The sequence below is a fragment of the Crocuta crocuta genome, unplaced genomic scaffold, assembly GCF_008692635.1.
Source record: "Crocuta crocuta isolate KB4526 unplaced genomic scaffold, BGI_CrCroc_1.0 scaffold218, whole genome shotgun sequence".
Classification (NCBI taxonomy): domain Eukaryota; kingdom Metazoa; phylum Chordata; class Mammalia; order Carnivora; family Hyaenidae; genus Crocuta; species Crocuta crocuta.
In genome coordinates, this window is record NW_027533170.1 from 6,978,942 (window position 1) to 7,002,019 (window position 23,078).

A 23,078-nucleotide genomic window follows, 5' to 3' on the forward strand; every position below is an offset into this window, starting at 1 on the left:
GAAGCTCCCTAGTCAGGTGACTTGGCCTGAGCTTTATTTGGCTTCCAGTCACAGAACACAGAGTAAGAAGTTGAAAGTAACGTCCCTGTTTCCAAGGAAGACACGTTCAGGTATCTCTCTAACAAAGAGATCACAGATTCACAGACAAGTATACAGAAGAGGCGACCAATCTAGTTCTTCCTCTCACTCTTCAAGTAGCGTTGGGTAAATATCTCCTCTTGGCCTCTGACTGTTCATCTGTTACCAAAAAAAAGGGGGTGTCTAGGTCAGGTGTGTACAAATGAGGGCCTGTGGGTCAAATCCCATCCGACGCTTGTTTTATAAATTGGGTTGATTGGAGCACGGCCACATCCATGCATCAATTATCACTGACAGCTGCTTTCGCACAAAGGCAGAGTTACGCAGTTGTGATAGAAACCATGTGGCCTGCAAAGGCTCAAATATTTACTACCTGGCCCTTACAGAGAAAGTTTGGCAACCCCTAGTGCTCCAGCCTTCTCCTTCTGGCTGCAAATCTCTGGTCATAACAGAATATAAAAAATAGATGTGAATTCTGTAATCACCATGAAACATGAAAGAGGGGTATTCTCTGGCACGTAAATCTCTGAGGACCCCATGAAAGACAGAAAGCAAGTGGGATCCGGGGGAAGTGGGAAAACATGGCCCATAGCATCCCCAAGAAAGGGGCAGCCATGGAAGGTGGGAATAGCCCCAGGGAACACCTAGCTCACAAAAGGAGGACACAGAGAACTGGGGTCCTTGGGCAGCTGGCAGTGTGGCTGGTTAGGACCCCACAGCAGAAGCAATCAGTGGCCTGCCCCTAACCAAGCTCCACGCCCAGCTTCAGCAGGATAGGCATCCACCCCAGACTGGAGTAAGGAGGGCATTACATGAGCTGGGGCATTAGGACAGTGCCCCCTGGTGACTGGCAACCCCCCAACCCCCACCACCAGTAAAAGGAGATTGCATTCCTGAGAGAATAGCTACTGGTATATTCTACCTATTGGCATAGTCCCCCCAAAGTCACTGGAGAATGGGTGTCACAGAAAGCATGCACAGGGGAGCAAAGAGGGAATCTTAACTACAGGGTGAGCACACATGGCCTAACGTTAGAGGAAAATCAGCGCCATGACTGAGAGGCCCCAAGTACAAGCACAACAGAACTCCTGGGGAGACAGTGCTACTGAAGCAAAGAGAACAAGGCTTGAGAATAATAACCTAAACTATATAAAGAACTCTTAGAAATAAATACACAATGAATCTAAAAAATAAAATAGCCAGAGGTGCCTGGGTGGCTCAACCAGTTGAGCAGTCAACTTTGGCTCAGGTCATGATCTCGCGGTTCATGGGTTGAAGTCCCAGATCTGGCTCTATGCTGACAGCTCAGGGCCTGGAGCCTGCTTCAGATGCTGTATCTCCCTGTCTGTCTGCTCCTTCCCGATCTGTGCTCTCTTGCTCGCTCGCTCTCGCGCACTCCCTCCCTCCCTCTCTCTCTCTCTCTCTCTGTCAAAAATAAATAAATAAAAACATTTTTAATAAAAATTGAGTTTAAAGAATAGCCGGAGGATATGAAAAGACAAGGCAATCACAAAAGAAAAAGCACCAACAGCTGTACATACATTTAAAGGTTCTAATTCAAGGGACAGGAGGCTTCAGATTCAAACAACATTTAACCTACTATTCTTCCCTCCTGCCCCTATCTGACTGGTAAAACTCTGAGAGAGTGAAAGCAACTGTGTCTGAGGGAGGAGTGTACTTTAAGCTTTTGGGAGAGAGAGAGAATGGGAGAGAGTGTGATAAGACAGCAGGGGAGGAGCAAAGAGAGGGAGAGAGAATCTTAATCAGGCTCCATGCTCAGCATGGAGCCCAACACGGGGCTTGGTCCCATGACCCGGGGATCATGACCTGGGCTGAGACTAAAAGTCAAATGCTCCACCCACTGAGCCACCCAGGCCCTTAGATCAGCCTATTTAACATTAATTACGCATAATTCCTTCAGTCCACCAATTCTTAGTCTCTACCAGAGAGAAATACTATGACACATGCAGAAAGACGCACAGACAAGGATAGTCACACAGTACTGTTTAAAGAAAATCAAAGTAGCATAAATCCCCACCAGTAACAGATCCTTAGCAAATTCTGGTACATAGGAGTCAGGAAATCCTCTACATCCTGTGCAGTAGGGTAACTATGAGCTCCCGACGGTGTTTTATTTTTGTTTTTTACCTTATTCTCTTGCCCTCGGGAAAATGCCTGTCATACAGAGGTACCGAAATTTACTGAAAGAATCAAAATCTATATGAATGTGCCCATTCCCTGGATGCTGATGTGTATGGAGTGCATCAATACACACTCTCTTGATCTCCAGCTTCCCATTCATTAGGTGAAGCCAATGAGAATCTCCTTCCAAGATCAGATGGAATGTATTAGTCAGCTGGTGCTGCATAACAAAATAACCACCAGCTGGGGAAATTAAACAACAGGCATTTACTTCTTTCTCTTTTTTAATGAATTTGGGAGCAACACAAACATGTAATCCATCACAGAAAGGGAGGAGCAGGAGGGAAGGATTTTTATTCCCCTTGGTCCCTCCTGGTGGGATCAGCACACACAGAACAACAGCCTCCCTCCACTGACAACCCAGCCCTCCCAAGCAGCCCATTCTACATATCTCTCTGTCCCTCCCTCTCTCCCTTCTTTCCTCCTGCTTCCATCCTTCCCACCCCATAACTCCTCTCCACCATACCCCCACCTAATCTAGCAGTAGTAACGGTACCCTCATGATCACTGACCTCAGGGTGCTGCACTGCCCTATGATTTCCCTACATCCTGACCATCAAGTTCTGTGTATCAAACTCCTCTCCAATTATCCAGTTTGGTCAACCCTGTCTGACATGGATAGATGTCTAGAGCATATTTTTAAGTAAAGAATACAAGTCTACGGGGTGCCTGGGTGGCTCAGTCAGTTAAGTATCTGACTCTGGATTTTGGCTCAGGTCATGATCTCAAGGTTTCATGAGTTTCAGCCCCACTTCAGGCTCTGCACTGACAATGTGGAGCTGCTTGGGATTCTACCTCTCTCCTCTCTCTCTCTGCACTCTCCATCTCACCCTCTTGTCCCTCTCAAAATAAGTAACCTTTAAAATGAGAGAGAGAAAGAATGTAAATTTCAGACCAGAGCACAGATAATGGTTTAAGTCATGTAAGAATACATATAAAACAAAACTACGTATTTCTCCCTGTGCATATGTGTATGTAAATTCAGAGAAATAGAGGAGAAAGGATGCATACTACACTGAGGATAGAGATTGTGCCTGAGGAGAAGAGCAGGGAAGAGGGGTCAAGAGGAAATCTCACCTCATCTATATTGTTAGAATTTTGAACAGTGAGTATGTACTTAGTCATTATCTATTTAATTAAAATAAACTGAAAGAAAAAACGTATGAAGGAAATAAAATGTTAATTCTAGATTATTATTACTTTTTTTTTAGAGAGATAGAGAGAGAGAGTGCAAGTTGGGGAGAGGGGCATAGGAAGAAGAAGAGAGAATCTTTTTGTTTTTAAATATTTATTTATTATTGAGAGATAGAGAGAGACAGCATGAGCCGAGGAGGGGGAGAGAGAGAGGCGGAGACAGAATCCGAAACAGGTTCCAGGCTCTGAGCTAGCTGTCAGCACAGAGCCCGACGTGGGGCTTGAACCCACGAACTGCGAGATCATGACCTGGGCCAAAGTCAGACGCTCAACTGACTGAGCCACCCAGGCGCCCCGAAGCATAGAGAATCTTAAGCAGACTCTGCGCTCAGTGTGGAGCCCAATGCAGGGCTTGATCCCGCAACCCTGGGATCATGACCTGAGCCAAAATCAAGAGTCAGACACTCACCCGACAGAGCCACCCAGGTGCTCCTCATTTTGTATTTTTAAATGACAGGCATAAACAGCATTTCATTAAAGATATACATCAAAGCATTAGTAGCAGTTGGCATTAGACACCAGCATTACTCATGATCTCTGTTTCTGTTTTCTCCTTTTTGTCTTCCAAGTTTCTGGAACTGAAAATTACATGACTTCCGTAATTGTGAAATGATTTACATCATGAATTGGACAAATTAAATAAGGAGGATTGGGTCAGATGTTCTCTGAAGCTATTTCAGTCAGAAGCTCTGAACTCACTATTTCACTTCAACACAAAATTATTCAAAGCAGCAGAAAACTTCAGGAAATTGAAGGTTGGACCAAGTGGTCAGAGGAGAATAAATGATGAAGAGATGTATAAATAGTCACAACAGGAGGGGCACTGGGGTAGCTCAGTTGGTTAAGCATCTGACCCTTGGTTTTGGCTCAGGTCATGATCCCAGGGTCTTGGGATCAAGCCCCAGGTTAGGCTCTGTGCTGACAGTGCAGAGCCTGCTTGGGATTCTCTCTCTGTCTCTCTCTCTTTTCCTCTCTCTGTCCCTCTCCTCTTAATGCTCTGTCTCAAATAAATAAATAAATAAACAAACAAACCTTTAAAAAATATTCACAACAGGAAAATCTAGAGTGGGGCCATCTATGGGTGCCCAAGGCACTCAGCCCAGCATGTGAATGGAGTGGGGAGGAGCAGTCTGCAGTCAGGTGGGAAACTGGACAGATAAACACCCTGGCCTTCTCTGTGTTAGTAAGGATTTGCATGCTGGCGCCTCACAGACATCGAATGGAAAGGGCGCATGGGTCAACCCATCCTCCTCCTGCTGAGTCCAGAGGGGAAAAAAGAATTGAGAGGGTATCCAAGGCCCAAGGCCAAGGCCAAGGTCCAAAGCTTGTGCATAGCTCAAAAGCAAATTGGGCCTATCCTCTGGATATGCATAAGAAATTGGCTTATCCTTTTGGCCAAAGCGTGTGCCAGAGCAAATGGGCGATGAAAGCAATTGGCAAAATGGAAGACTTCCCGTCAGCTGATGGAGAGCCCCAACAGACCGTGATACAAATAAATAAATACACACTTGATTTTACAGAAGAAATGGGAACCAGAGCTGCATTCTGGGGCCAGAGACACACCACAGCACACTGCAAAGAGAGCAAGCACAGTGGTGGTGGCCGACCCTGGAGCCCTGACATAGGCTCTTGGCAATGAGAACGGGAAAAAAACAGGCCAGTGGCAATTAAACGGACAAGACTGATGGGCTTGCATGAAGATAAGAGCAGCAGAATTATCATAACACGTAAGAACAAAACCACCCAAGAGCTTAATTTCTCTCGCTTCTGTTCTGCTGGGGTTTTAAGTCCTACCTTTCTGTTCACTAAATGCGTGACCTTGAGGCAAGTTCCTCCCCCTCTCCCTCTGCAGATGATCTATGCAGGTCTGCTACGGGATAGATTCTCAATCATTATTAGCAACCCTTTCCCCCCACCTCTCATTTTTCCTCTTCCCTCTTATATTTATAGATTTATGCAGATACGAGAGATATTTTTAGTGCTGCTTTCTACCCACTGAAATAAACTGTTCTAGGAAGTCATTTGTTTACAAAGCACATCTATGAATCTGAATGCTAAAAAGGAATTCCCTTCCCAAGTATAAAAAGAACTAGTCTCTTATTTATTAGCAAATAACCTGCTAATAGGCAAAACTGGAGCTTTACTTAAATACACTAGGAATCTTTTGTAACGCATACCGCTCTGAAATCCTATAGAAGACCATTCAGCAGTTCTGCAGGGAAAGGAAGTAGGGCCAGTCATTAGAGGAAAGCCAGAGAATGGAAACTTCCTAAGAATTATAATACAACAACCTGCCACTCTGTCATTTCAATTCCATTGCCATATGGTAAGCGTCTGAGATTGGGTTCCCCAGAGGCAGAGCCTGTGTTGCAGATTTGTGTAAAACTGATTTATGAGGAAGTATTCTGAGGAACAAAGAGTGTGTGTGGGGGGTGGGTGGGGGAGGAGCCGGGATAGGCTTTGCCATGCAAAAACCTCAAGATTTTTTCCGGCTAAGTTCTGGAGAATGCAGTGTTTGCACAAACCCCCAGGGGGAAGGGGGAACCTCTGGAGATGGTGTAAGCCACTGTCCCATCAGGAGCAAGAAACACTTAATATTCATCATCTCACACCTGTCTTTGACTGGTAAGGGCTGGCTCTGGGGGTACTTGGATTCCCAGCCACTTCCTGCTCTCCTTGCACTAAGGCAAAGTCATCTCCAACAGCCTCAGGGGCTTCTGGAGAGAAAACACGAAGGAGATAGTGCACAGGTCAATGAAATGGACACTGAGGAAAGTAGGGCAGACACCATATACATACGTGGGTATTGTACCTTTTTTATGCACACACACCCTTGTACGTGATGACCTGAAATCTATTGCCAGGATCTTTCCTGCTATTTTATTTTATTTATCTTATGTATTTATTTATCTACTTTTACGGGGAAGAGAGAGAGAGGGAGACAGAGAATCCCAATCAGGCTCCATAGTATCAGCACAGAGCAGATGCAGGGCTCGAACTCATGAACCTTGAGATCATGACCTGAGCCAAAACCAAGAGTAGGGCGCTTAAGCCAATGAGCCAGCCAGGAGCCCCTCTGCTCACTCGTTTTAAAAGAAATAGAACATCGAAGCTGGCATTTCTCAAGGGCATAGATTTTGTTTCCGTACGTGAACACAAATTCATCAATACATTCACATAAACAGATTCCGTTGTAAAATGCACGTAATTCTACATTCTTCTCTTTCACAGTCACATTTGCAAACCTTCAAAAGAGATCCTATTCAAGTGTTGTTACAGAACTGTGTTTACTCTACTCAGAAATACCAAGCCCTTGAGAAGATTTATTAGGCTACTATGACGTTAGTCCTTTTTTTATAGTACAAGTATATATTGAACAAATGACGCAGCCTAACATTCACATAGAAGGATGTCCACACAACAGAGGTCACCGCGAGCGTCCAGCTGTCCGTGTGCATCCTACGCTCCTCCATGACTCCTATTTCCACGAGCCAACTGAAAGGTGTAATCTGCAGGAGCAAGAAAAGGTGATCATATTTGGGCTCCACTCAAAATCATCTGCTGCCAACGATAGTGTCAGATCATTGGAATCTTGAGACAAAATCAGGCTACTTCCTTGTATTATTCATCTTTAACTCTCCACAGAATTTGGAACTCGGTGTCTTTCCACTGCTATGGTGCAAAAGGTAAAGGGAGTCAGCCCACCCCAGGACGGCTTCCCTGTAATCCACATTATTCTCCCCCTTCCGCTTTTCTCTGTATCCTCTGGTGGTGCAGCATCAGGCCCAGCTATTTAAATTATACAATCTGGGGGCGCCTGGGCAGCTCAGTCAGTTAAGCATCTGACTCTTGATTTCGGCTCAGGTCATGATTTCAACAGTTCGTGAGTTCGAGCCCCATATCGGGTTCTGTGCTAGCTCGATCTTTCTCATCTGGGTCTCCTGCTAGGTTTCGGGCATATGTGGCCCCATAGCACCTACTGCAGAGGCTCTATCATCCTTTTTCTAGGATACCAGAAAACATGCCACTTTTTTTTCCCCCACAACTCAGTACCTCATCTGTCACTTGGGAATCACCTACTCCACCATTTTTCCTCTGTTCTTCCTCAGAATAGCAACATGCTATGCACATCTCTGTTGACTATCTCCTGACAATTTCATTACTTTGGACATGGTCCAAAGGAAGGTCCTTAGTCAACCAAAAATCTGAATAAAATATGACCTTTCCATTATGGACCAGGGACAGGGTGAAGCTTAAAGTGTTCCAGAGAGCCAGGAACAAAGGGAAGAGGAGAAAGTGAAAAAAGAAAAGAGGCCAAGAAAACAATGCAAAGGGCAAAAGATTGAGGAACCTATAGCTGAAACAAAGTAGCAAAGCTGAAGCTCATTTACTCAGGAGCGGAGAGAAGGCGCCCAGCAGGGGGCAGGCCAAGCTCTCAGAGCACACAGAGCAAGGGTATAGGGAACGAAGGTCAACCTCTGACTCAACTACATTAGGGTTGTCCCAGTCACTGTCTTTTCTTCTGCCTATTTTCCCATTTATAAAATATGCATAAGAATTCCTGAGACATAATACCTTTGACACTCTGCTGTGAGAATTTTAAGTGTGGAAAGTGCTTTTTACTTGTTGGGGAAAATGCAATTTCCAAGCCGCATAATCATAACTGCCTGCAAGCAAGCCGCCCCTACATAGATGCTTTTAAAAGTAAGTGCATCAAGCCACGTGTCTAATGTGCTCTTTGTTGAAAAGACTTCCTTCCTTTCCCATTACCGTCATGTAAGGGGACTGTATTATATTAACTAAATATATTCTATTCCCATATATGTATCATGATAACTAATTGAATTTTTTCATCAATCAAGGCTTTTTTATTCTAATTAAACTGACAGCCAATTTTGTTTCCCCGTGCTACGCCCACATGCTACTTTTATAGCTGATAGCCATGTTTTTGTTTTTTTAATGCTTATTTAATTTTGAGAGAGAATGAGAGACAGAGCATGAGCAGGGGAGGGGCAGAGGAAGAGGGAGACACAGAATGCGATGTGGGGCTGGAGCTTAAACTGCAAGATCATGACCTGAGCCAAAGTTGGGTGCTTCACTGACTGAGCCACCCAGGCGCCCTCCTGATGGTCTTATTTGCTTTAGCTTTTCATTAGCCTTCACTGAGAGTAGCCAGTGAGCATCATTTCAGCTCAGGTTCATGATTTCATAGTCATGGGATCAAGTCCCGCCCTGGGCTCTGCACTGAGCAGGATTCTCAAAGTGTGCTTTAGAGACCCTGGATTCCCCCAAGATCCACAGAGGGAGTCCAGAAGGTCAAAATTATTTGTATAAAAATACTAAGCTATTTGCCTTGCTTACTCTCATTCTCTGACAAGTGTACAGTGGATTTTTCCAGAAGGGATGTGACTCAGTATCCCAACAGTCTAAATGAAATTTTTAAAGAGATCATACTGGGGCTCCTGGGTGGCTCAGTCAGTTGGGCATCCAACTTTGGCTCAGGTCATGATCTCACGGTCTGTGGGTTTGAGCCCCGCATTGGGCTCTGTGCTGACAGCTTGGAGCCTGGAGCCTGTTTCGGACTCTGTGTCTCCCTCTCTCTCTGCCCCTCACCCGCTCATGCTCTGTCTCTGTCTCTCAAAAATGAATGTCAAAAAAATTTTTTTAAATAAAGAGATCATACTGACACTGAAAAGACTAAATAGGAAATCAAGGTAGATTTTACTCCTCAGCATATATCAAATAATTTAACCTCATTCAACAGTTATTTATTGATGCTTTTTCCATACTCCAAGGCACTGCCCCATGGAGGGCTTATAAAGATGAAAATCAGATCCTGTGCCACAGACATAGCTGTGGATATACATTCTGCAAACACGTACCGGCACTTCTGTGAGGGTTCCTGGAAATGCCCTTCCCAGCCCACAGGCCACTGTCCGATATTCAGCTCTGCATGGACCCCTTCCAGAACATGCACTGCAGTACCTGGCTGACACCTGAAAGGTTCTGGAAAGCACAGAGGGCATTAGCCACTCCAATGACTGGATTCCACTGTCATTAGGAAGTCTACAGATAAGTCTGAGATGATCACAAAAATTGTACAGCACCTTGCTCAAATGAATTGTTTACAGACTCAGTTTACTTAATTGGCATTTTTATCGAAGTAATACAAATGCAGATTTGAAGAATCAAACACACGAAAAGGCGGATGATGAGAAATCACACTCCCCTGTCACTTTTCCCAAGTGTCCACTTCCCAGGGTCAAACATTTCAACAGTCCTGAAGTGTCTCTTCCAGTATTTGCCTTCCATGTTTCTAAATATTATGTTTATTCTGCCATTTACTCACTTCAAACTTTTGGATGTTGTCTGCTGACTTCCAAATATGGGAAATGATGATTTAGCTCTTAAATTTCTGTCACCTTTCCACAAACCTATCAAGTAACATGACAACTTACATAGAAATCTATCCTGGGCATTCATATTCTTGGAGATAGGTAAAAACATTTTATTGCAAAATTAAGTGGTGTTGTATTATTTAGTTTCCTTTATTATAAAATTTTTCTATAATTATTTCATAATTAAAATTGCAGTGGGACATCTGAGTGGCTCAGTCAGTTAACCCTCCAACTTGGGCTCAGGTCATGATCTCATGATTTGTGGGTTCGAGCCCCATGTGGGGCTCTCTGCTGTCATCACAGGACCCACTTCAGATCCTCTGTCTCCTGCTCTCTCCACCCCTTCCTTGCTCATGTACGCTCTCTCTCTCTCTCTCTCTCAAAAATAAGTAAATAAACATTAATGAGATTTTTTTAAATAAAAACTTAAAATTATAGTATATTACGGGTGCCTGGCTGGCTCAGTCAGTAAAGCATTCAACTCTTGACCTCAGGGTCATGAGTTCAAGCCCTACATTAGGTGCAGACCCTGTAGTATCTACAAACATATAAATATATAGAAATATATATATGGACATGCAAACACACAAACACATAAAAATCCTGAATTCATGAAAAAACTGTAGTGTAATTATAGCATAATAAAGTACATACTATATTATGCTAATTATATAATCATAACACAATCCAATGAATGTATATTAATTATAACAAATAGTAAAATATTGTTTGATTCTATTTGTTACTAAATATATTTCATACTATAATTATATATTATGTTACTTGCTCTATTGTTATAAATATGAAAATCATGTTGTGATTTATAATACTCTATTATAGGACTATTAAATCTTGTTACAATAGGATTTGGTTTCCTTTATTATACACGAGGCTTCCTATATTACATTGGTTTCCTATATTATAAACAGGAATAGCTTGTTTTCTTTTTTTTTAATGTTTAATACTTTTGAGAGGGGGGTGAGGCACAGAGAGAGAGGGAGACAGAGAATCCAAGCAGACTCCATGCTCAGCACAGACCCCGATGTGGGCCTCAATCCCATGAGATCATGACCTGAGCAGAAACCAAGAGTTGGACACTCAACTGACTAAGCCACCCATGTGCCCCAAGAATAGCTTGTTTTGTTTTCTTGTTCAACTATTCAACTGTTGTTAAACTCCCCTGTATACCAGCTCCCGTTCTAAACACTTAGAATAGAGTTGTGGCCAAAGATCCCTGGCCCCTTGGCTCGGACATTACACTAGGAGACTCTAATCACAGTAACTAATTAAATTCAGAAGTTGGTAGGTGGTATAAAAAACAACAACACTATTTCCTTAGTTTTCTAAATACTATGTGAGTTTTCCAGGTACTATGCTTAATTTTTCTTCACATATGCCATCGTATCTGTCAAATGCCTACCAGTATTACTTTTCAAATATTTGAACATAATCAGATAAGCTGATTTTTAAAAAGATCTCCCCACCAGCAGAGAGTTGGGCATTTACTGAGGTATGCCCAAATATCAATATATGGGCATTTTTAAAAATATTTATTTTCTGAGAGAATGCAAGCAGAAGGGGGGCAGAGAGAGGGGGAGACAGAGGATCTGAAGCAGGCTCTGCTCTGACAACTGTGAGCCTGATGCAGCCTCGCAAGATCATGACCTGAGCCGAAGTCAGACACTCAACCGACTGAGCCACCCAGGTGCCCCTGGACATTTTTTTTTTAATCTGAACAGGAAACCTACCCTTTCTGTGGTTATCAGTATCTGAGAAGAGAAACTGGCAGCCCGATTCTCAGTATGCAGTCTTTTCCTACAACCTACCATATTCAACCCTGACCTTTGCTCCCTACCCTCTGTGGTGTTAAGTATCCCTTAAGCTAGAGTGCCCGTCCAGAGGCAATACTGAGGACGGGTGCCATCTTCAGGATGGGGAATTCACACTTAATCAGAGACCTTTAAGAAGAGTACATGGATCCAGGAACCAAGGCAAAGACTCAGAAATAGCCCCCACTTGGAGCACCTCGGTGGCTCGATTGGTTAAGTAACCGACTCGTGACTTTTCCTCAGGTCGTGATCTCACAGTGCATGAGTTCGAGCCCCACATCAGGCTCTGCGCAGTTGGAGCCCACTTGGGATTCTCCATCTCCCTCTCTTTCTGCCCCTTTCTCTCTCTCTCAAAATAAATAAACATTGAAAAAGTAAATAAATAGCACCCTCCATCATCATTCTCAGTGTCCCACTGAGGCATTTCATGCTTCCTGTTCACATAGCTCTGGGCTCTGCAGGGTTCAATGTCCTGGTCCACAGACCGAGAACACAACATCTCAGTGAACTACAAGTTAAGACTACATCCTGGGTACTTTGAACTCCTGATGTCCCAGGAACAACAGGCTAGAAGAGCAGTCACCACCCTGCCAGGGGTGACGGACCCCGACTATCAGGTGGAGGTGGAGACGAGGAGGACTCTGTGTGGAATTCAGGGGATCCACATGGGCATCTCTTGGTACCCCTTTGTCCAGATGTGAACATAAATGGAGGAGTGCACAGCCCCAACCTGAGGAGGACAGGGTTATCAGGGACTCCGACCCCTCCAGAACGAGGGTTTGGTTAAGACACCAAGGACATCAGAGGGGAGGGACAGGTGAAAACAAGAGCATGTAGAATGCATAGCATAAGAGGAAATTGATGTGGCCACAGGCAGCCCCAGCACATTGCTGTAGCAATGAGAGCTGCTGACCATCCCACTATCTTCCCCCTTCTAAGTTCCCCTCGTGAACAGGAGGCCACTGGAACTCTGAGGGAGCTGATCCTGGAGCACATGGAGCCATGGGGCACGAGGTGTCTGACTGCACAGCCCCCGAAGTATGTCATTCAAACCTCCCTTCAAGAAAGAATTGGGGGTGCCTGGGAGGTTCAGTTAGTTGAGCATCCAACTCTTGATTGCTCAGGTTATGATCTCACAGTTCATGGGATCAAGCCCCACATTGGGCTCCACACTGATGGTGCCAAGCCTGCCTGGGATTCTCTCTCTCCCTCTCTGTACCCCTCCCCTTCAACCTCAAAATAAATAAATAAACTTTAAAAGGAAAGAAGGAAGGAAGGAAAGATGGATTCACTGTTCAGCCTCAAGGAGTGCATTTAGGTGACATCCCTCAGCTGAGAGCTCCCTCAAGATATGCCTCAGCTTTTGATTCCAGGCCACACTCTTTCTAGGCTGCCATCAGCCCAGTGCGGGACTCTGGAAGGCAACCATTGCCCTGGGACTCCCTGTGGACTTGGTCAGGTGTGTGTCATGGCTACTTCTGGCCATTGCCTGTCCTGCTCCCTCTCTTTTTTCACAGATGTCATATTGCATCTTAGCCTGAAAGCTTTCCATACCAAATTCTGTTTCATTCCACCTCCCCTTAAACTTTCAAAAGCATTATATCCACTTCCAATATTCTCTTGCCCTCCCACTTTTTCTCAGCATCTATTTCCTGGAGGACTTGACTGACACTTCAGTCTGGCAGCTTCTGCATGATATGGGATGAAGTATGGATCCTCTGGTCACATGCCTGATGCACACCTTGTTTTCTATAAAATATGTCCTTTGTTTCACTCACATGAGGACTTTAAGATACAAAACAGAGGAACAGAAGGGAAGGGAAGCAGAAATAATATAAAAACAGGGAGGGGGACAAAAACATAAGAGACTCAAATATGGAGAACAAGCAGAGGGTTGCTGGAGGGGTGTGGGAGGGGGGCTGGGCTAAATGGGTAAAGGGCAGTAAGGAACCTACTCCTGAAATCATTGTCACACTCTATGCTAACTAACTTGGATGTAAACTTAAAAAATAAATTAAATAAAATAAATATGCCCTTTGGTCCTCCTACATGATGTGATACAGGATCCAGTATTGGGGAATCAAACATTCTTTTTGTTTGCTTGTTTTTAATTGTGTTTTTTTTTTTTGAGAGAGAAAGTGAGAGCTGGGAGGGACAGAGACAGAGGAACAGAGGATCTGAAGCAGGCTCTGTGTTAACAACAGAGAGCCCAATACGGGGCTCAAACTCATGAACCATGAGATGACCTGAGCCAAAGTCAGACGCTTAACCGACTGAGCCACTCAGGTGCCCTCAAGTCAAACATTCTTTAAGCCCTTGAACAGTGGTTCTGACTAAGATGCTGCAGGTGGAAAGGTCACACCATAATCAGAATATGTATCTATCCCAGGCATGATGAAATGTTGCTCTTTCCAGGGTAGAAGTGGTTCAGTTTCATCAATTTGCCACTAAGCAGCTGTTTGCTCGCCCTGAGAAGTATTGTCCTATCAGGAACTCAGCATCAGACTCTCACTGATAGGTCAACCATTCAGCAGGAGCTAGCTAAGCCTAACTGGAGAGACTTCATGGTAATAGGTCCATACCTAGCCATCATCCCTCTCACCATAATTACTCCATTTATAAGTTCACTGCACAAGCACTGGGGTGGCCAACAACAAAGGTTGGCTGACATCAACTGGCTGAGTCATTGTGTCCACCTGGTCAGTGACTATTCCCCAAGAGATGCTGTCTGTGGTATACCAGCCTGTGTAATTCTATTTCATGTCTATACCCAGACATCCATCCATGTGCCTCCTCTCAAAAATCCCTTTTCTACTCCCTTTCAGTCCTGCATATTGCAGGCCCCTGACTAATTAGCTAAGCCATTGCCACTACTCACCAATCCATGTATATCCTTACCTTAGGCCACAGGCCACTTGTCCTTCCACACAGTGGGTGACCAAGTACACTGCCCTAAACTCTGCCCATAGGTATTATTTCCCCACACCACTGTTTATCAAAACCACCCCTGAATGGGAACGAGGTGTGACAGCAATAAATGTTCACTCTCGTCAAATATAGCAGGCCTACTCATCCAAGAACCAAGCTCAGGTTTTCCCACCTTCAAAAGGTGATCATAGGGGACCTCCCATGAAGTCACAGTTGTGAGCAGAGGGAAAGGTTTCATTGCAAACCTTACATGGTCGGCCACAGCAATCCCAACTTCTCTACCCAATTTAGTGGGGCAATAATTTTTTCAAAGCTTCTAAGTTCTATCCCAGGAGAGTATTAGACCTACCTCGTGGGTCCTTGCCAGAGTGTTAGATCCTTTACCAAAGAAGAGTATCTTGTAGTCTTAAAAAATCTCCCTCACCCAACTTTAGATTCCATATCCCTTAATCCAGCCCTTCAGTATTCACTCCCCAGCACACTCTCCTGGTTTCCAACAGGTCTTGCAGCTTCTCCTACATTTAATAGCCCCCTCCCTCCACTAGCAAACCTAACCTTCCCCCAGTGGGTCATGCTGAGGCTGGTCCTTAGCTATTGGTCTCATGGCTAGGAAGACAGAAGGGGCAGATCTGAGAGAGCCCATATCATCCTCTCAGTATTACATCCCCAGTAATTTCTCTCCTATGTGGCTCCTCCATGGTATTTTAGCAAGCAGGAGGACTCGGTCTTCCATCAAGGGAATCCACTTCAGCTCTAAGAATTCCAAGGAACCTGGGTATTCAGTTACCAGAGTACATCTACCAAGTTAGCTCCATATCAGATCTCAGAGTCCTGCCCCTTCTCCAGCAGGGGCCTCCTCGCCTGTTACAGGGGACATGTGCAGGCTGACAATTCAGCCTTCTCCAAAGTGCTGTCACTCTCGTAATTAAGTCCTGTGCCCGGTCTTTCATTCTGCCATCCCTTTATAAATGCTGCCAAGGACACCCTCTGACTCACACTTTCATCTGAGTTAGGGACTGATTGATTGCCATGGGCATGAGAAGTATTCAGCAACAGTCATAATACGAACGATCCTGAACCTCTCAAATCCAATGATTCCACACAAGCCAGTGCATGTCCTTCCACCTGTCTCCCTCCTCCGTTCCCCACGAGTCTGACTTAACAACTGCACTCTCCCACACAGTAGAGACTATCAGTACCTCACCTAGCATCAGGGAGAGGCACTCGCTGCCAGCCACCAGGAAGTGATGCAACTTCAGAACCTCCTGGAGGCTGCTTCCTCGGAGCCCTCTTCTGGGACCAAGCATCATAGGTCAGGTTCTCCAGAAGCAGAGTCTGAACCCAGAGATTTAAACTCATAGTTAGGGGCACCTGGGTGGCTCAGCCAGTTAAGCGTCTGACTCTTGACTTAGGCTCAGGTCATGATCACACCGTTTGTGGGTTCAAGCCCCATGACAGGCTCTGCGCTGACAGTGTAGAATCTGCTTGGGATTCTTGCTCTCTCTTCCTCTCTCTCTGTCCCTCCCCCATTGGCTCAAGGGCTCTCTCTCTCTCTTTCAAAATAAATAAATAAACTTTAATTAATTAATTCATGGGTAAAGGGGACAAGGGCACAGGACACCAAAAGTGCCCACCAAATCCCCCCACCCACTAAATGTTTCAAACATGAGCACTACTTTCCCAGATTGATACTTATTGGATTTGAAACATCTATTTCAGGGGTGCCTGAGTGGCTCAGTCGGTTAAACATCCAACGTTGGTTCAGATCATGATCTCATGGTTTGTGGGTTGGAGCCCCACGTCAGGGTTTCTACTGTTAGCACAGAGCCCACTTCAGATCCTGTCCTCTCTCTCTCTCTGCCCCTCCCCTGCTTGCATATGCACTCTCTCTCTCACAAATAAACATTTTTAAAAAAAGAAATATCGGGGTGCCTGGGTGGCTCAGTCAGTTAAGTGTCCGACCTTGGCTCAGGTCATGATCTCACGGTTTGTGGATTCGAGCCCCGCATCGGGCTCTGTGCTGACAGCTAGATCAAAGGGTGGAGCCTGTCTTCAGATTCTGTCTCTCCCTCTCTCTCTGACCCTCCCCTGCTCATGCTCTCTCTCAAATATAAATATTTTTAAAAATTAAAAAAAAGAAATATCGACTTCAAAAGGGAGATATTGAAACAGGAGTTGTGCCCATCAAGAACCCCCAAAACTATGCCCAACCATAAAAAGAAATGTATAATTTCCACTCTGTAGACTTCGAATGAGACATTCAGATGCTGCTACAAACTCAGGAAAGGTTAGTGATCATAGATCATCAACAAGGAATCAAGTGTAGAAACAAACAAACTGCTGATGGTCAAGGAGGCATGGGAGTGCGGATTTCAGAAGTCCAACAGCAATCAGGCCACCAATTATGTAACAGAACGCCGATGATTAAAATAAATAAGTTTAAAAATAGGTTGGGATTCAAAATAAAGCATGCCTTCTATTCACTTTACATAAGGCTAAGCATCTCATAATTCACTCTATCAGAAAATTAATGTACGCTATAAATTCTAAAGAGAAAATGTGCAAAGAAGGGCTTTAAAGACATTTTTAGCTCCTGTTTCTCTGTTTGAATTCATAAGCTCCCTTCTGGTTTCCAATCTGTCACAAGAAAAAGTACCCGACTGACTGCAGTTTCAGAATTGGTGGAAAACAGAAACAACCCAAAGGCCAATAATAGAGTCGAAATGCCTTTCTCTTTTACCAAAAAGTAGGTTTGCATCCAAAGACAGAGGCTTTGAAAAATGCATTATTTATTTAGCGCTGAGAATAGGGAAGGCAGATTCTGTTCAGGAGTTTTCTTGCTTTCTGTTATCAAAATGTCATTCTGCTTTACAACCACACTTCCTACATAATAGGCTTGCTATTTCCATTTAAAATGTTTAGACCTTTTTCTCGGAGGGCAAAAGGGAAGTCACAGAGTAGAGCCTTCTGAGCCTTTCAATATGGAAATTGTCCAAATAAGGTACAAATTCAAGCACAGCAATTTGGGAGAAAAAAAAAAGACCTTGAGAAAACACGGATATATCTGCATTTCAGTTTCCTCCCAAAGATCAGAAATTTCCAGTGTTAACAGGAGAAGAAAAGTAAAGCTTCCACAATTCCAGGATACTTCCAGAGTGTCCACAATTACCAGTATTTTGTCTGATAATATATTTAAAAAAAAATGCAGAAGCTGAGGTAGAAAAAGGGAACAAAGATGGATATAAGGGAAAGTTTAGAACCTAGAAGTGTATAAACACTAAGTCTTGGATGTTGACAAATGCCTAAAGCTTTTCCAGAAAAAGAAATACCTACAAATGGTAGAATTCCTATATTCTCATCTCTAAAGCAAAGAATGTAGTATGGAAACTATAGACTATCTTGAGTTGAGTTCATTCAAAAACATATGGAAAAAGCTTTTAAGAAGCCCAAGCCTAGAGTCACAAGATTTAGAGCTGACGGAGCTCGAAAGTCATTTCAGAGGTAAGAAGGTAGTTAACAGGTATTTCGAAGGAGGCAAGATGGAAGAGAAGTAGGGAGCTCCGTACATTTCACTCGCCCCCATCTCTCAAACAGAGAAGGCCTAAAGCCAATGGAACCCTTAAAGAAGGTAGTTAATAGGTATTTCATTTGAACTTTTCTTATAATGTTTACAAGACAGTCCTAACCGTTCACTAATATGCCCCTTGGATAGTTGATGCCACTATAAAATTAAATTTTCTTAGAGGCAGAGAAATGTTCAACCAAAGAGAAACCGTGACCACAATCCAGGGCACGTGGTGATCATCCAGTGAAATCCGGATCTGAGTTAAGTACACTCACCAATTCTTTCACCAAAAATTCCAGTATAAGCAAATTAGGTATCCACAATTGGCATCTCAAATCAGTGGAGAAAAGAATTGTCTATCAAATAAATGCCATTCAAATGAGTGACTAAATTTAAGGAAAAAAGTAAGTTAGACCTCAAACTCATAATAGTTATTAAAAATAAAATACTGGGGGTGGGGGGCGCCTGGGTGGCTCAGTCATTTAAGCATCTGAGTTCAGTTCAGGTCACAATCTCACAGTTCATGAGTTCAAGTTCTACATTAGGCTCTGTGCTAATAGTTCAGACACTGGAGCCTGCTTTGGATTCTGTGTCTCCCTCTCTCTTTGCCTCTCCCCTGCACTCATGTTCTCTCTCTTGCTCAAAAATAAGCAATAAAAAAGTTTTTTTAATAAAAAATAAATAAAATACTGGGACACCTGGGTGGCTCAGTTGGTTAAGCATCCAACACTTGATCCCAGTTCAGGTCTTGATCTCAGGGTTGTGAGTTCAAGCCCCACATTGGAATCAACTTAAAAATGAATGCATGAATTAATTAATATAAAAATAAAATTAAATAAGGGGCACCTGGGTGGCTCAGTTGGTTAAGCGCCTGACTCTGGATTTTGGCTCAGGTCACGATCTCACAGCTAGTGAGTTCGAGCCCCATGTCCAGCTTTGTGCTGAGAGCATAGAGCCAGCTTGGGATTCTCTCTTTCCCTCTCTCTCTGCCCCTCCGCAACTCACCCACATGCTCTCTCTCAAAATAAAAAAATAATAAACTTAAGAAAATATTAAGTAAATAACATACAGATCTGTGAAAGAGGTCATCTTTAAGAGTTCTAAGTAAATAGAGACAATTCTGTCTATACCTATTACTATATTTCACTGGGTATCTGTATGAGAAGGTGGCACCCACATAAAGATCCAGGTAAAGGAAAACCAATGCAGAGGCCTTGACACCTGAATGAGGTTGACACATTCAAGGTCAAAGAGACCCAAAGCAACTATAGCAAAGAGAGCAAGGAAGAAAGCAGAAGAAAATGAGGCCTCAGGGCTAGCAAAGAACAGGATCAGGCGAGGTCTTCCAGGCGATGTCAAGGAGACCGAATTTTATCCTCGGCATAATGGAAGTTTTCGAGTGTTTTAATCAAGAGTGACATGACCTGACTGACGCCTGAGGAGGACGAGGCAGGAAGACTAAGTAAGGAGCAGAAGAGTAGACCTATGGGCTGGAAATAGTGCACCGATGATGGGGATTTTGACTAACGAGGAATCAAGGTAAAAGAACGGTAAAGGAGCACACCTAGGCTGCCACTGTACATGGATGGTGTGCCATTTCCCTGGGGAGGGGCAACTTTGGAGGAGAGGAGTGAACACTTCTGTTTTCGACATACTACATCCCAGATGCCTGTCAGGCATTCCAATGGTCCTAATTAGTTCAATATATGAGTGGGGAGCCCAGGGAAGAGCTCTGGGGCTGGAAATATAAATTTGAGGATTCATCAACATATAAATGGTACCTGAAGCCATGGGACTAGGTCATATCAGGGAGGAAGAGAATACGGATAAAGAACAGGACCAAGGAGGGGCAATCAGGGTGGCTCAGTTGGTTGAGTGTCCAACTTCTGCTCAGGACATGATCTCATGGTGCATGGGTTCAAGTTCCACGTTGGGCTTTGAGCAGATAGTGCAGAACCTGCTTTGGATTTTCTGTCTCCCTCTTTCTCTGCCCCTTCCCCACTTGCACACTCTCTTTCAAAAATAAATAAACATTTAGGGGTGCCTGGGTGGCTCAGTCGGTTAAGTGTCCGACTTCAGCTCAGGTCATGATCTCACGGTTCATGGGTTCGAGCCCTGCATCAGGCTCTGTGCTGACAGCTAACTCAGAGCCTGAAGCCTGCTTCAGATTCTGTGTCTCCCTCTCTCTCTATGACCCTCCACTGCTCATGTGCGCTCTCTCTCTCTCTCTCTCTCTCAGAAATAAATTTAAAAGCATTAAAAAAAGGGGCGCCTGGGTGGCTCAGTCGGTTAAGTGTCCGACTTCAGCTCAGGTCATGATCTCACAGTTCGTGAGTTCGAGCCCCAAGTCGGGCTCTGTGCTGACTGCCAGCTCAGAGCCTGGAGCCTGTTTTAGAGTCTGTCACTCCCTCTCTCTCCCCTAGAAATAAATTTAAAAAAAAAAAAAAAAACATTAAAAAAAATAAAAACATTAAAAAATTTTTTTAATATATATTTTTTAAAAAGAACAGGACCAAAGACTGAGTGACTGAAGGACGACTACTTTCAGAGGGCTGGGGAAGGAGAGAAGGGCCAGCATCAAGACCGAGAAGGAAGGAACTAAACAGTGGGGAAAACCAGGGTGACCAGGTCACTGCAGCCCACAGAAGAAAACATTTCAAGGAGGCAATCATCAGCCACGTCCATTGCTGTTAAGAGGTCAGCTGGGACAAAGAAAAAGAAAACTGACAATGGACCCTGACATGGTATAAATCACTGGTGACCTTGACACGTCAACAAAAGCCGCTTCAGCAGAGTGGTTTGGATGAAAGCCCCAATCCACTGAGTTAAGGAAGGAGGAAAATGAGAACAAGAGAGCATGTATAATAAGCAACTCTTTCAACCACTTTTGCTGTGAAGCAGAGATGAAAATGGGGCAGTAGCTGGAGGGGGACAAGAGCACAAAGGATATTTATTAATGCATGATAATGAGGCATTTTATATGCTGTTGCATGTGATTTTTAATAATCTGCTAATTAGCATTTATTCAGCATTTACACTGTGTCAAGCACTGGCCCACACACTTCCTAGTATTGCTTAGTTTATCATTTTTAAGTTTATTTATTTTGAGAGAGAGAGAGAGAGAGCACACGTGTGCATGCATGCTTGCATACACACGAGCAGGGGAAGGGCAGAGAAAAAGGGAGAGACAGAGAATCCCAAGCAGGCTATGCACTGTCAGCCCAGAGCTCGACACGGAGCTTGAACCCACGAACTGTAAGATTATGACCTAAGCTGAAACCAAGAGCCCGATGCTTAACCGACTGAGCCATTCAGGCACCCCAGTACTGCTTAATTACCAAAAGTATCACCATTTTAAAGATAAAGCCACAGAGACCCAGACAAGTCCGTGAATTTGCTCCAAGTCAGTTATTTGCAAAGCCAAGATCTGAAAACTAGCAGTATGAGCTGTTTACCACCCCACTAGAAGATGCAAGAAATAATGCAAATAACCATAGAAACATGGTCCCTGAGAAAGGGAGAGAGGGTAGCTTCAGAAGACAAAGAGGGATTGGTCTTAGAAGCCAAAGCAGATGGAAAACAGAGTGTGTGGATACAAACACAGGTAGTTTGTTTTATTTTTGAAAGAGAAAGTAAGTGAGTGAGGAGCAGAGAGAGAGAGAGAGAGAGAGAATCCCACGAGATGCAGAGACAGCAGGGAGAGAGAGAAAGTGCAGAGCCCAGGGTGGAGCTCGAGTTCACACAGATACAGGGCTTAAAACTCAAGAACCAAGAGATCATGACCTGAGCCAAAGTCGGATGCTAAACCGACTAAGCCACCTACGTGCCCAAACACAGGTAGTTTAAATTTGTGTTGAGAATAGGCATTTCTCCTCCAACTGCCTCTAATATTTGTATAATGAAAAGCTAATAACTTGAATTATTACTAAGACTTTCCCTGCTCAACGGGCAGACAGATATATTAACCCAGCAAGTGGTCTGTGTAAGTGCTCAGAGCAGATCCCAGAACACAGGAGAGACTGTGTGTGTGGGGTTAGATTCCATTACGCTCCATAATGTTACCTAATGCTCTTGAGAACCACACAGGACCTATCAGAGGCTTAAAAGTGAAAGCTGTCAATTCTACTATGGAAAGGAGCAGGAAAATCTCCAAGCCAAAGGATTCCTGAGTTCACACCAGGGATGGCTTTTGAAAATGGAATAGGTCAGGGAGCCTGAGTGGCTCAGTCGGTTGGGCATCCGACTTCGGCTCAGGTCATGATCTCCCTGTTCTTGGGTTCGAGCCCCATGTCGGACTCTGTGCTGACAGCTAGCTCAGAGCCTGGAGTCTGCTTCGGATTCTGTGTCTCCCTCTCTCTCTGACCCTCCCCTGCTCACACTGCCTGTCTCTCTCTCTCTTTCCTAGAAATAAATAAAGCATTTAAAAAAAATTTTTTAAAGAAAATGAAATAGGTGTAGTTAAGACAATTGGATGGAGCTGAGAATGTCAACAAGCATTACTGAGAGAGGTTCCAGAAGGATCACACCAGCTATTAAATTTAAGGATCTGCAAACAATTCATTATGACTAAAATGGAAGTGTCAAGGTGGATCCGCACAAGAAAAGAGGGTTGGAGAGATAAAGTGCTTTGCATACTATACAAAGAGCCCCCTTGGATTCTAAAATGTGGAAACAGGGGAGAAGCACAGTGCCAAAGTCAGGAAGACCCATTAATCACCTCGTAGAAAAGAGCCTTAAGTGAAATAAGGTAGTGGGGTTTTTTTATGTTTATTTATTTTTGAGAGACAGAGGGAAACAGAGTGCTAGCAGGGGAGGGGCAGAGAGATAGAGGGAGACACAGAATCTGAAGCACGCTCCAGGCTCTGAGCTGTCAGCACAGAGCCC